This window comes from Ambystoma mexicanum, chromosome 3p (genome assembly GCF_040938575.1).
Source record: "Ambystoma mexicanum isolate Mex_15411 chromosome 3p, UKY_AmexF1_1, whole genome shotgun sequence".
Classification (NCBI taxonomy): Eukaryota; Metazoa; Chordata; class Amphibia; order Caudata; family Ambystomatidae; genus Ambystoma; species Ambystoma mexicanum.
In genome coordinates, this window is record NC_090925.1 from 144,194,677 (window position 1) to 144,209,138 (window position 14,462).

General features: G+C 44.6%; 1 protein-coding gene across 1 annotated transcript in view; it reads right to left on the bottom strand.

Annotated features, from left to right (window-relative positions):
* LOC138580171 (killer cell lectin-like receptor subfamily B member 1B allele A) overlaps positions 1-14,462 on the bottom strand; it is a 613,615-nt gene that overhangs the window by 455,917 nt on the left and 143,236 nt on the right. The window lies entirely within an intron of this gene.

The following is a 14,462-nucleotide window of genomic DNA, read 5'->3' on the forward strand; positions in this document are numbered from 1 at the left end:
GACAGATTTAGGAGGCCATCCCTTGGAAGACCAGACATGGGTAGATATTTGGTCTAGAACTTACTCCTCCTCCTTCTGTATCACCAACCAAGAATGTGCCCACAAACTGCTTCTACGCTGGTACTATCTTCCAATTCGCCTCCATCAATTCAATCAATCCCTTGACTCCCAATGCTGGTGCAAATGTGGACAGCCTGGCTCGTACCTACACATGTAGTGGAATTGCCCCACGGTGCAAACATTCTGGACCCAATGTTTAGCTGCCATAAAAGACATCACTCAAGTGACGATTCCCAGGGATCCGGAAGTGGTCCTACTAGGGGCACCGGTCTCAGGGGTTTACCCAAGGACAGCGAAGACCGCTAATCTCCTCACACAACTGCTACTGGCGGGTAAAATTAACGTTGCCCGGGCCTGGAAAACAGCCAAAGGCCCCTCAATGTTTCTTTGGTGGTCCAAGTTATGGGATATTTTAGTGGCAGAAAAAGTCATGCTCCTGCACTGGTTCGCAAATATCTGGTCCTCACTTTTAGACTACGACCGGAACTTTGCAGCTCAGACTGACAAACCTTGACTGGACCGTTGGGCCCTACTGCAAGAAGCTGAACTAACTATGGATGATCCGGTCCCACCGGACCAGAGCGTGGCTTGAGGCGGGAGGTGGGACGGTGGGGCGCTCAGAGGAACCGGACAATGTTCTTTTAGCCATGTTCTGCTATAATGCTCAATCGAATCATGATCTATGTGTTGATGTGTCACCTCTGCTTGGGCAATCGAATTTAAAATAAAAAAGTTTTTTTAAAAAAAGAAAGCTTAGTCCCCTTCCTCTAGATTATTATCGACCGTGTGTATGGAGTTGTCTTCCCTGCATGGGTCTTTGTTCCCCCAAGCTTCCTAAGGACTGCCAACCAGCTATGTACACCTCCTTCCAGCATGTTTTGAGGAACACACCCTACTCGCTCGGCTTCCTGTGAAGGCTGGAGTTTGGCAAGTACAGCTCAGAGAAAGTTAGTTTGGCCCTGGCATTGGGTCCTCTGTAGAGAAGGACAGTCTTCCATCATACCATGAGGTATAAGGTGGCCTCAGTGTGGGCCAGGGTCCTGCACCACTGGCAAGGGCATACAGACTCCTGGGAACTCCCTTTGGCACAAGGTGAGACCCTAGAGGGACTGTGTTTAAGCCTGGAGGGAAACAGAGAAAATGTCAAGTCAGAGAGCGTTTTTCCTTAGAGATGCAATGGCCGATCCCTGAGGGACCTCCCAAGCCCCTGGATGAATCGTAATCCAAGGCCAGAATACATAGTCCCTCTGGTGTCCTAAAGGGTGAAGTCTGTCCAACAAAGACAGCTCTGAGGAGGGCAGTGATTGGGTCTTCTGGGAACCCTGTGTAGGGCGCGTGTCATGCAGGCCTGAACTGGAATAGCTCAAAGGCCACCAGAGGGTTCATTGCTTGGACCTAACAGGCTCCCCATTGCCCCTGTATCCCCTTGGAAATCTTTGGTAATGGGAAGGTGATGATATGCTGCAGCAGAGTTGGTCTGATATGGTGTCCTGCTGTCCAGTGAATCTTGGTGCTATTCTGAGATGTCCACATTCAAGGGGCAGGATAGAGGGTCGCCAGAGAGTAACATGGCATTGCACACAGGCACAAAAGTTAGGGTAAACTTCCCAGAGTTCCTCCTGTCCAATTGCACACTAGTCCAAAACACATCAAACCCAACTAAAGTAGAATAATCAAGCCCTCAATAATTGTCATGGCTTAAGAAATATACTATACTTGTGTTTCGAGAACATTGAATGGCGTTTGTTCCTTTATATAAGAAACAGATACATCAAGTGGAGTGGTGGAAGAAGCGTGGGTGGTCCGGTGTAGGGAAAACTATACAGAGGAAAAGATTGCAAAGAAAGAAAAGTGACATTTTAAAAACAAACACATGAGCTGCAGCCTGCGCACAGCATCTGAAAAAAACATGTGCGAGGAAATGTGCAATGTTTAAGCCCATCTACAATCAGAATGTATGTCCTAGGTAAATGATAAAGCTAAGATAATAAGTCCTTCCAGTTACCAGAAAGTATCCAGAAACCTTTAGTAAAATGGACAAACAGTCCAATCTGGGATGAAAAGCACAGACTTTCATAAGAGATTCAAAAGTGAATTTGGGCCATCATTCTTCTGATGGTGTTTGTTTTTATTTCCTTACAGGATTAAGAATCAATATTATAAAACCAACAGATGTTGAAACGAGCCGTCACCACCAGCGTTTTAAGAAGTAATTAAAAACGTGGCTCTTCAACAAATTCTAAAACTTTAGCTGGTCCTCATGGCTACCTAACTACACAACCGCCAGTGACGCATGATGCACCCTCACTTTCTACCTTGACCTAATCGTCCTGCAATTGTACTTGTTGATTTACATATACATTAACAAAGCTGCATTAACTGTTACAATACATCTCACCATAACCAGAGTCTGCTGTAACCCAAGCTATTGACTTAAATGCAATGTCAACTAATGTGTATGAAATATATAAAAAATTAGACTCTTTTTGAGAGGCTAGTCTGTCAAGCGACACATGAGTTAATAATCCTACTAATTTTTGGTTGATATTGATCCACTCATTCTGTTGCGTCTTATCTGAGTTAGGTGGTAAAAGAGTCTACTGAACCACCTTACAAATAGTAATTTCTCCACATACTCAGAATGCAAGAAATGCGCCAGACTATCTTATTGTGTTACTCAAGTTTTAATATTTGCCCTTAGTGATGACACGTGTTGCAGCTATTGAAAGCCTTTCATCAAATCAGGGCTAGTAGTGTTATCATTGTTAATCACAGAACAATCGGTACAGTGAAAAACACACAATCACAGAGATTAGGGGTTGGAGAAAGGGAGGATTAGAGGGTAGTTGAAAAAAGAACAAAAAAGAAATAAAGGTATAAAGGTCTGATTCATTAATGTCACAGTGTACACAATAATACATTCATTCCATATTACTCTTATATGGGTATGTGTACAGCTTCTGTTCCACATTACCTTTGCAGCGTTGTTACATTGTCAATCGTTGTATAAGAGTAATATGGAATGAATTTATTATTGTGTACACTGTGACATTAATGAATCTGACCTTCATACCTTTATTTCTTATTTGTTATTTTTATTTTTTCAACAACCCTCTAATCCTCCCTTTCTCCAACCCCTAATCTCTGTGTGATTGTGTGTTTTTCACTGTACCGATTGTTCTATGATTAGCAATGATAGGACTACTAGCCCTGATTTGAAAAAGGCTTTCAATAGCCGAACCACGTGTCATCACTAAGGGCAAATATTATAACTTGAGTAACACAATAACTTAGTCTGGCGCACTTCTTGCATTCTGAGTATGTGGAGAAATTAATATGTATAAAATGTTACTTTATTTCTTACTGTAACAAGAGATTCAAGCTTTCTGTAACCTACGCCGTGATCCCCCGAGTTTGGGCGTATAACAAATGCAATAAATAAATAAAATGTTGAATCTGCCAGCCTGAGGGACCAGTTTTCTTTTAGCCCATAGCAATATCCGCCTATTGAACAGTTTCTTGATGACACCCGTTTTATTTTTGAACACACTTACTTGACGGTGTGTTAGGGGGACGTGCCCCTTGAAAGTGTTCTGTGCAATCTATGGAATAGCAGCCACCAGATCATCAGAGACTGCAGCTAGAATGTCCTTGTGTTGTTGAGGAGTGGCGTATAGAAGCATTTTGAGCAGCGCAATGTTTCTCTGTATGCGTGTCGAAACGTTAAAAGCACGACCGGCTACTGACGCAGTATTGTGAGTAATGTTGTTGTTTAGATGTCTTTTTAGGAGTATAAACAGCGGGTACCTGTCACGATTAGCTGCCTTCGCTCCTGTTCCCACCACTTGGGGGCATGATTTGGGGTTTATTCCCTACTGGACTTTCCTTCCGAACCTTATGCTACAGTGCTGTGGTGAAATGGGAGCGCTAAATCCTTGTTTTCCAAGCTACTTCCCTTCCGGATCCATTCCAGGTTTTTGGTAGCCAGCATGCTGCTTTAATCAAATGACTATGCCTCCCAGAATGTCTGACCCACTGCTTCATCTCCACCCCTGCAGGACAAGGTTGGATGGAGGATAGGCAACACCTGTGGCTGCAGGTGCAGCAAGCAGCACACCCGAGGCGTGTGCTTGTTAAGCAGCTTTAATAGCCTCTGTTTGCTTCAGTCCACCACTGGTCATTGATGCAGTGTTCCTGTTGGTGACTGGTCCCTTGTTCCTGGTTCTTAGCTTTGTGCCTAGTTCCTAGTTTCAATTTCTTGTTCCTTATCCCTGGATTTCGAATTTAATGTGCTTAATTGTGATTGCTGCTTCCTAGATTCCCTTTCTGTCTTCCTCTGTTTGCAGGCAGCATTTCTCAGTGCTTTCCTTTTTGGTGCAGCCCAGTTTGCCTGTGTTCTATATTTCTTTGACTTTGCCCTTTGCTGCTGTAAACCTTGATGCTTTAGTCTTTCCTCTTTATAGATTTAGTTTTCTGCCTTTTTCCTTGGATGGGTGGGTGAGGTTTGCCTTTGTAATTTCGTTTTCTCTGCTCCTGTTCCTTTACTTTCTCTTGGCATCCATTCCAGGTTTTTCCTTGCACTTCTGCATGTATTTCCCATTGATTATTAGGTGTGGTGTGCTGTTGTAGCTAGCTCCTGTGTGAATGCCTGTGTTTTCCTCGCTATTCTGTAATCACTATTCCTACTTCCCCCTTGTCTTGAGTCTTATGTATTTAGTTATCCTCCCATTGCTGTCATGGCCTTTCTGGGTCCCTGTTTGATCAACAGGGTTTGTGTGCTTCGCTGACATTCAAGTGGTATTTCTCGTCCTTGTGAGTACTGTTTTTAAGTTACCTTATTCAATACCGTCAAGAGTGTTAGCTCACAGATCCTGTTGTTGCTTGCCCTCTCCGTGGTACCAGCAATTGTGGGTAAGGAGCTTGTCAACTTTCCTTGTAATCATAAGGAGCTTCTAAGTGCTTACCCCACATCCCTTTTCATATATTTGTATATCACACTCTACTTGCACTCCTGGGTTTTAGTCTACATGTGTCTTGGTTCCTGTGTGCATGTTACGAACAGGGCATGTGTGCCCTGAGAAATGCTGAGCTTTTTCTTTTCAATCTGCCTAAGGTTAGTGGTTGAATGCCATTGGCCTCCCCTTTTGTGGACTATACCGGTTCTAGCTGTCTGAGACAATGAGCCCCTCATAGGGGACCTGATGTGCATAGGGGGTGGGGGGGGGGTGAAGGACCGACTCCCCTTGCCTGAGGAGGATGAAACTGGAAAGGGTCAAATCCGTCATTACGACCATGAAGCCGATTACCACATGATGCTTGGGAGCCATGGAAATCGATGACAGACGCTTGTAACAATACAATGAGTTATCTTGTGTTTTGGGAAGTGAGAGATGCAGGCTGGAAGGCCGACGTAGATCTCTTTGAAGATATGGGGTTGAGCGTCTTGTCGGATATAAAGGGAGCATAGCTGGAGGGCAGAGCTAGTTAGTTGGGTGGCAGGGTGAGGATCATATGCTGTTTGTTTTCTTGCAAGCATTAATCATTAAAAAACATTTGCCTGTAAATTCACTGAGAACTACACTGCTGTCTTTTTAACTGTGTTCATATGTGTTTCAAGATCAGCAGTATCTGTCGGGCCATCAAGACATTGGAATGTGAAGCAGCATAGCGCCTTCATGGAGACATTTATCCTGAGGGGATGTGCATCTATGAGTAAGCTAAGCAGGCACCCCACTATTGGACTTGGTATCTAAGGGTTTCCTACCCCTTAGATATATGCTGGCAAATTGACCACACCAACATTTTGGCTGTTTAGTGCAACTACAACCATTCTCACTGTATGTGGAGTTTCCCAACTAGGCTTTCCTTGTATCTGTAAACCCAGAGATCTGCCAGTTTAGGCCAAGCACAGTTCTTTTACCAGATCAAATCGAGAGCAAAGTACCCTACTGCCATTCCTCCCATGCCCAGAACCCTCCCATTCCACATCAGGGAAGCCTACAGCAAGGGGGCCTACAGCACCATGTGGTAGCATACAGTTCTCATTTCTGTGGAGCTAAGCTCCTGCGGGTAGAACTTGGTTTATTTTGTTGGTAGAAAAGGTTATGACCTAGAGATATGGCACTGATATGTACTGAATCATTGTATGTTTATTTGCATTTGCCTCTTCTACCAAACAAACTGCAACACTGTCACTCTAGATCAGCTCGATAAAGCTAAACTGCATTGCACTGCACTGTCCCCGCAAGCATGAACTGGCAGTGCCCATCACCCAAGTAATCAACACTGTCTGCATGTTGTAAATTACTTTGTAATGTATTTGATCGTTGGCATTCCCAAAGTTGAATTGAGTGGCGGAGGGTGTCATAGGTCAATATAATGTCATTGTGTGTGTATTTTTATAAAAATAATATTCTTATTGCATAATTTACTTGTAATAAGAATCAGCTCTGACCTCTCGCTTATAAGTTGGTTTTACAAGTGAGTAGTGACTTCATCTGGAATTCCATAGACAGCAAAGGCCTGTCTGAGGTCATATATGCATATTGTTCTGACAAGCAAACGGCACTTACACAGAAATAAATGATTTATTTATTTTTCAATTTATAGAAGCACACAAAGCCCTCTGGCATCTAGGCACTGATTACAGACATGATAAGACAGCAAGAGCATAAATATGTAGGGTTAAGTGCTGCTAAAAAATGAATACTAAAGCTGTGTGAATGATCTGCGAAGAAACACGATGACACCAGAATGTAAACTGCTTCTCGTTCAAATGCCTCCTAGCGGAAAAAATACTGTGAATTTTACTGGGAAAACATTAGGTAAATCTATTAATCTGACTATGGAATGAAGGATCACCTAGGTCGACTGTCCCTTTTACACCACATACTGCAGTGAAAGTGGATGACAAACTCAGACCTAACATCTTCCAGGGCGCACAACTCTCCCTGCGAAAATGACAGGACTACAACAACACTATTCCAATCTCCTCTGGTGTATATACACACAGAAAAGATTGGGTGATAAAATAGAACAGTCCCCAAACATGTCGTGTGACCAAAAGCTTAGTGAATTATTTAAATTGACACACTTGACACAGTAAAGAAAAAGAATGTGCAAGTGAAAACACACCATTATGTTTGAAGAAAGGTGCTTACTTGAGCATAAAAAGGCTGAAAGAACAAATGTATACAAAAAAGACTCCATTTAGTGGGAAATTGTAATGACCCTCAGGTGTAATGTTTTCTTTTGAGCTTCCCTGTCTCACAAGCTTTGCTCGGTGTTCTGGGGAAGCTCATGAGACAGAGAAGGACAGTTGGGGAAGCGAGCAGAGTGTTGACTGCTCGTAGGAACTTATGGTGGGCCAGCTTCCAAAAAAACTAAGAAACCTACCCGCTACTCGCCTCCATGGTATCTTTTCAGAAATATTTTGTGATATTAGAGGAAACTCTTTTTGTGCCTGATTTTCTTCCTAAAACATACTAGTGGGTGCTGACCAAGAGGAGAGTCTAACAGGGAGCACCGCTGGTCCCCAATGCCAGACATTTATGTTAAATGGTAATATTCCCGCAAAAAGACTGAACAGTTCCGGTGAAGAACCCTGACATAGTTGCACGTAGGAGAGAAAAGGAATACAGGCACACATCAGGAAAGTGAAGGCACACACTTCGAACAGCCATCACTGTGGGAGGAACCTGGCATGGCGGACAATGCAACCAACAGACAGGACCATGACACACCCAACCGGATGTAAAACCGAGCAGCTGATGAGGGGAAGAAAAGAGCCGGGCAGAAAGTGCAACATCGAGAGGAGGGTCCAGGAAAGGCAACGTAGGGAAGAGACAGAGACCTGGCCCACAGTGACGGGATAGAAGGAAGGCCCAAGAATTGGGAGGAAAGACATGAGGCACACTGTAAGAGTACACAGTATATGGAAGAAACTGGTACCCATACACGTGCAGTAGGAGGAAAAGTATCCTAGCCCAATAAGAAGCGGGACAAATCATTAGTGCTAAGAAGCCAAAAGAGTAAACACAACAAAGGGGAACAGAGGCGCAATGGGACCACGGTAAGTTTGCTCACCTCCGTTGAGACACCTTTGGCAGACCTACAGATGAATGGAGGAAAGGACTACACGACGGCACTGGTGGGAGGGGGGAAAGCTTAGTGCTGGAGGGCACTTCTGAGATAAGGGAAGCAAGGCCCCATTCGGAGGACCAAGGATGGAGGAGGAAGATCCATGACTCTGATTATAAGATAAGTGGCAATTTTAAATTTAAGTAGAAGCATACAAGAGCTCCCACATTATTCACAGGGACCCCAAAAAAAACAGGAGGCGAGTATCACAGCATACACACTAATTGGCTTATGGGCTGTCATGCCATTTCGCCCCTGGTCCTTGTGGGCAGCCAGGAGACACTGTTAGTGAGCTGCAGGCGCCATCTTTCCTTCCAAGATGGCGCCCGATGTTACTCCGGAAAGATCGCATGAGAGTCTTGTCTCTGGTTCATTTCTTGACACTGCAGTCTCTTAGGCAGATGCTGCCGGAGCTTGGTACGTCTCAGCGCTAGTGTTCCTGTACCTAGCTCAGCACTTATCTTCCTCCTTGTTTTGCCTTCCTTCCTTCCTCCTTCTGGCTCTCGTGTTCTCCCTGCTTGGTTCCTGTTCAGCCTCTGCCTCAACCAGCCGTGTTCCATCTGTGCTGCCGGGTCATCATCCAGCTGTTTCCCTTGGAATGTTTTTTTCCTGCTTCTAGCAGTCTTGCAGGAGTCCCCTTGCTGGAGTGTTCATCCCTCAGGCAGGGGGAGGGTCGCCCCTTTCTCCATGAAATCCACAAAAAACAGAAACCACGAAAGACGAAAAAGCCAAGTTTGTTTGTTTGTTTGTTTATTTATTTCTTTCTTTCTAATGCGCGGCAAACCCGAGGGTAACAGGGCACAGCATTAAGGAGATGCACAGCTTACAAGGTTACAAGTAGGTCAAGTTATTACAATCAAAACAAGGTATACAATATAATTACAGGTATGAATAAAAAGTGAAATACAGACAAGTGTACATATTTACAAAACAGGTCCTAGAAAAACAGTATATATACAGGAGAGTTCGGGCTGAATGAAAGGGAGAAGAGCGAGCTAGTGGTCAGTGGAGTTGAGCAGGTTGATATAGTTTTTTCTAAAATGTAAGTATGGTTGGTCTACTCTGAGCTCGTGTGGCAGAGAGTTCCAGAGTTTAGCAGCCTTCACAGGGAAGCTATTACCTCCAATCTTGGTAAGTCTGAATCTCGGCACCACGAGGCAATTGGCATTACCAGTTCTTGTCATCCTAATGGTCATTCTTCTCTTTAATCTGACTGAGAGGTAGCTTGGGGCAGCATTGTTTAGCGCTTTATGGGTCAAGGAGACCGTTTTTAGCAAGATTTTATTGTGGGTGGAGAGCCATTTATATTGCCTTCTAGTAGCGGAAATATGTTCTCTTTGTTAATGCCTAGTGCCGATCTTAAGGCATTATTTTGAAGAGTTTGTAACCTCTGGATGGTGCTTTATTAGCGCCACTGTATAGGCTGTTACAATATTCTAACCTTGATAGTACTAATGATCTGGCCAAGATCATGCAGCTTTTATTTGAAAGGAATGGTTTACCTGCCCTGATAAGCTTACAAGTGTAAGCAGTAGTGTAGTAGTAGTGATTTCACTTGTTTGTCAAAGGACATGGTCGAATCAAGGTAAAAGCCTAGGGTTTTTACCTCCTTAGTTACTTTAATGACATTTCCATCTATGGTGAATGCAGAGTATTTGTTGATGTTGGAGTGGGTACCCAGGATTATCAGCTCTGTCTTCTCATCATTCAGGCATAGTTCGTGTGTGGCCATCCATCCCCTCCCCACCCTCTGCTACCCCTAGTATGCCTGTGTTCCCCCTGCCCACCCTCCACTACTCCCAGTATGCCTGTGTCCCCCCTCCCCACCCTCCGCTACTCCCAGCATGCCTGTGTTCCCCCCTCCCCACCCTCCGATACCCCCAGTATGCCTGTGTCCCCCCTCGCCACCCTCCGCTACCCCCAGTATGCATGTGTCCCCGCTCCCCACCCTCCGCTACCCCCCGTTTGCCTGTGTTCACCCTCCGCTACTCCCAGTATGCCTGTGTTCCCCCCTCCCCACCCTCTGCTACCCCCAGTATGCCTGTGTCCCCCCTCCCCACCCTCCGCTACCCCCAGTAAGTCTGTGTACCCCCGCCCCACCCTCCGCTACCCCCAGTTTGCCTGTGTCCACCCTCCGCTACTCCCAGTATGCCTGTGTCCCCCCTCCCCACCCTTGTTACTCCCAGTATGCCTGTGTCCCCCCTCTCCACCCTCCCCTACTCCCAGTATGCCTGTGTCCCTCCTCCCAACCTTCCTCTACTCCCAGTATGCTTGAGTCCACCCTCCGCTGCTCCCAGTATGCATAATGACCCCCCACCCTCCTATATGTATACTACCCTCCTCGCCCCTACCCAGTAAGTAGGTGTAGCTGCCCATAAATTACACAAAGACATGCAGCACCCCACTGCCCGCAGATTTTAAAACTATCTAATAGTATGCACTTGCCTCCCCGCATATGGCGGCTGGCCCCATGCTACTCTGTGTTAATCTCCTCCGTGCATACCTGTGTTACATGCCTCCACTGTACTATTATGCCTGGCATCACACATTTACCCTTGATTACGACTTTACACATATGGGTCGCTGCCGCCATGCAACCTATGGCTGACACCCTGTATATGTTCACTATTATGACCAGGCAATTACTTGTAGCTACCGCCATATAAGACATGGCAGGCACCGTGCTTTCGGCCACCTACTTGACAACGTAAACTATGTGATGCTAACATAAACAATGTGTTTGTACCATACAGTCTACCACTATAACCATGCATTTTATGTCATGCACTTTTTAATTTTCACGAAGCAACATCTTTGTATGCCTGCTAATGCACTTATGTAACCAAGTAAGCCTTCTTAACAGTGCCACAATGCCCCAGGGCAGTGGGTGCTTTACAAATTCAAATAAATAAATAAATAAAATAAATAAAAAAATGATGAGATATACCCTATTCACCAGCGCCAAATCTTTGCCATAATCCCCAGAAAGAGGGAGGTGAATCTGTGCATCATCTGCATAGTTAGTTTAGGTGATACCCAGAAGGTCCAGATCATTGAACAAAGGTTTGGTGAATATTTTATACAGGGTAGGGGAGACACATGAGCCCTGAGGTACACCACACGTGATCGGGATAGGGTCCGCTGCTGCTGAAGGTGAGAAGACCCTCATGGTTCTCTCACTCAAGAATGATTCGATCCATTTAATGGCTTCTGTAAAACAATTAGCTGCTGAGTCCAGGTGATTGCACAGAACCTTATGATCCACAAGATCAAATGCAGCTGAGAGATCTAAAAGTAGGAGGAGGGCTGTGTTACATTTATCTCTCAGCTCATCGATCTGTGTTTTTAAGTCAATCAGGGTGGTTTCTGCCCCATGTAGTGGGCGAAAGCCAGATTACATTCATCTGGCTTTCGAATGTAATGGCTTTCGTATCACTCATTACTCCCAGGAGCTTGAGTGATACGAGAACTTTTTGGGTCTGTGTGTATGCAACCTTATCCAGTATTTTGAGAAGGAAGGGTACCGTCGTGATGGGACGGTAGTTGGTGGGAATGAGTGGGTCTAGGGTTTGTTTCTTTAGGAGGGGGAGTACCCATGATTGTTTTAGGTTGGAGGGGATGGTGCCAGAGGTGTAAGAGGCATTAATCAGTTTAGATATAAATGGGGACAAGTCTCTGGCGGCATCTTTTATAATTTGAGCTGGGCAGAGGTCACCTTTGCAGTTAGAGGTTTTATGAGATAAGATAACTTTTTCTACCTCTAGGATGGAGGTTTTAGTGAAGCAGAATCTAGTGACCTTGGTCAAAGGTATGTCGCTGGGACCAGGGGTGCTAGAGGGGTGCTGTATATTCAGAGAGGCTTTTTTATGGTTTATTTTATTTTGAAGAGTCTTTACTTTATTGGCTAGAGCGTTTTGAATATCTGAACACCAGGTTTTATTTTTGATGCAGATGTCAGGTATGGGGATCGGAGACTCTAGTTCTTTTAGTATGGTAAATAGTTCCCTCATACTTGAGTTAGAGTTAGCAATCCGCTCGTTGTAGGAGTTTTGTTTGGCCAGGCAGATTTCATTTTTATATGGCGTGGAGATTGTAGCTAGACTGACTTTGTTTTCAACGGACGGGTATAATATCCAGGTAGATTCACATTTTCTTTTTAGGAGACGTAGGTCCTTTAATTGTGGAGTAAACCACTTGTTTAGGTGGGCTTTAGGTTTATTTGGTCTCCGTTTGAGTGGTGCGATCTTGTCCAATGTGGTAAGCATAATTATATTATATTCATGGACCAAGGTGTCAGGGTTTAGGTTGTCAGGCAGTGAATTTAGTGTGGGGAGGATGGCAGGGATCACTTTGTCCATAGTGATATGCTTTTTATATCTGGTTGGGAAAGGTGGGACAGTTTGGGCGGCCATGGGAGGTGATCTGGTGGTTGATAGTATGAAGGACACAAGGGAGTAATCAGTCCATGCTAAGGGCAAGATGGAAGTGATGGTGGCGGTGCAATTATAGTCGGCTACCCAATCTAAGGTTCTCCCTTTGATATGGGTAGGCTTGTTGGTTTTTTGTGGCAGTCCTACTGCAGTAATAATGTTGGCTATTTCATGGGCATTCTTGTCTGCCGGGTCATTGAAGCCTAGATTAAAATCACCTAATAGTAGTAATTGCGAACTGTGAAGTTGTTTTAAGGTTGTTGGTTAGGGTTTATAGTCATAATGTAGAAAAAAAAATGTCGACTTACAAAAATGTAGAAAAAAAAACGTAGAAAACAATAATGTCAAAAACCTATACATATAATGAAAAGAGACAATTTTTAGAAAAAAAAATGTCGAAAAAAAATGTCAATTAGCACTATCAATAAATAAATAAACAAGAAGAGTATCATTTACTAGGGGAGGGTCCCCCCCCCAGCCCAACTCACCCAACACCCCCTGGCCAACCCCCCCACCCCCCCACCACCCTCTCACCCCTCATACTCAACACATTTTAATTATATATATATTTATTTATAAATAAACAAGAAGAGTATCATTTACTAGGGGAGGTCCCCCCCAACCCCCCTCACCCAACACCCCCCGGCCACCCCCCACCACCCTTTCACCCCTTATACTCAACACATTTTAATTATATATATATTTATTTTTTTCGAAAAATTCGAAAAAATGTAGAAAAAATTCGACATTATTGTTTTTCGAGATTATTGTTTTCTAAAAAAAAAAATTTGACATTTTGACTTTCTACATTATTGCATTCTACATTATGAATGACCACCGTTGGTTAGTATACTGTACATATCCTCTTCAAATGTCCCAAGAGGACCAGGTGGTCTGTAGATTAAATGGATGGTGAGTGACTGGGCCTCATTACGACCCTGGCGGAAATCGCGGTGCAAAATGCACCATGGAGCACGGCGGAAAGCTGCCGATAGCGCCATGGGGGTTGGCGGATTTTCCGCCCCATTCCGACCTTGCCGGGGCGGTAAATCCCCATCCCCCATTTTACCCTTCCCCATTCCCATTTTTGCCCCATAGGGTATAATGGGAGTGGGGAAGGCGTTAATTACGCCACCGTAAAATACGGTGGCGTAATTAACAACAAGGTCCCGTAGCGCCATGGATTTCTCCACCCGGAAAAACCAGGCAGAAAACGCTCCATGGCGCTACGGGAACTCGTAGTAGGGCGGACGGGTCCGCCGCGAATAACGCTGGCGTAAACCCACTCCGCCAGGGTCGTAATGAGGCCCACTGAGAGTTGGATAGGGGGAGTTTGGCCGTCAGGATTTCACAAGATTGCAAGGTTTGTGGGGGGGCTAGTCTCAGTGAGAGACTTACTCTAGATATTATGGCGATACCTCTGCCTCGAGTTCCATCTCTGTCTTGCCTAGATATCAAATAAATCTTCATGTAAGAAATCACAGGTTTATCCACCCCTCTGAAAGTTCGGACTCTGACAGTTTGAGATGCCAAAAAAACCTGATTACTCAACGTTCCAAACCGCTTCTGTTGTCCAACAACAACCATTGTGAACATTTATGCTTCAACATCATCAAGGCAGCTCACTATCCAGTGATCTTAGGAATGCCCTGGCTACACAGGCACATTCCTTACATCAATTGGACCGCTGGATCCTTGTTCCTGGGTTCTGAGTTTTGTCTGAACCACTGTCTATCTCAAATATTCGATGGTTATCAAGACCTTTCAGTAAACAACTTTGAAGACCAGAAGGTTTCGCTTTCCAATCTGAATCATGTACCCATCATATATAAA